Source organism: Alligator sinensis, unplaced genomic scaffold, assembly GCF_000455745.1.
Source record: "Alligator sinensis unplaced genomic scaffold, ASM45574v1 scaffold21_1, whole genome shotgun sequence".
In the NCBI taxonomy this organism is placed as follows: Eukaryota; Metazoa; Chordata; order Crocodylia; family Alligatoridae; genus Alligator; species Alligator sinensis.
Genome location: NW_005842445.1, coordinates 1,028,894 through 1,029,492, shown reverse-complemented (window position 1 = coordinate 1,029,492; position 599 = coordinate 1,028,894). Strand labels below are relative to the sequence as shown.

At 65.8% G+C, this 599-nt stretch overlaps 1 protein-coding gene across 1 annotated transcript in view; it reads left to right on the top strand.

The window, feature by feature from the left end:
• Positions 1–599, top strand: part of DZANK1 (double zinc ribbon and ankyrin repeat domains 1) — a 46,761-nt gene that overhangs the window by 17,923 nt on the left and 28,239 nt on the right. The window lies entirely within an intron of this gene.

The window sequence follows — 599 nt, the reverse complement described above, 5'->3', positions numbered from 1 at the left end:
CTGGGGGTCGGGAATGAGAGGCAGCAGGGCTGCGGGGGCTGTGGCTTGGGAGGGAGGAGCAGACACAGACACAGACACACAGACAACACCCAGCTGGTAAGTGAAGGGGAAGGGGTGGGAAGAGAGGGAAGGGGAGAGGGGGCAGATCAAGGCCCCCAGTGAGGGAGGGAGTGGGGCAGGAGCAGGGACTGGGGTGAATGGGGTCCTGGGACTGGGGCGGGTCATCCAGAGGTGCAGGGGAGTGGGGTGCAGCTCTCCTCAGCTGCGTGCACCCCTGGGGGAGGCATGTGCCCCCTGTGGGGCAGAGGTGAGCTGCCTGCTGCTGACTGGGGCTCTGCACCATGCTGCCTTGCTCCAGCAGTTCAACTGTGCAATGTCAGTGTGCTTCCTGCTCGGTGGGCAGCAATGGTGTCGCAAGGCTGAGCTCCAAGGCAGCAGGGCACAGAGCCCTAGCCCACAGTGTGCAGCCCACCTCTGTCCCACGGGGAGCACATGCCCCCCATGCCTACCCTGGGGGTGCATGCAGTTGCAGGGAGCCGCCCCCCCCACACCTCTGGATGAGCCACCTGCAGAGCCCAGAGAGCCCTAGGGCCCCATTC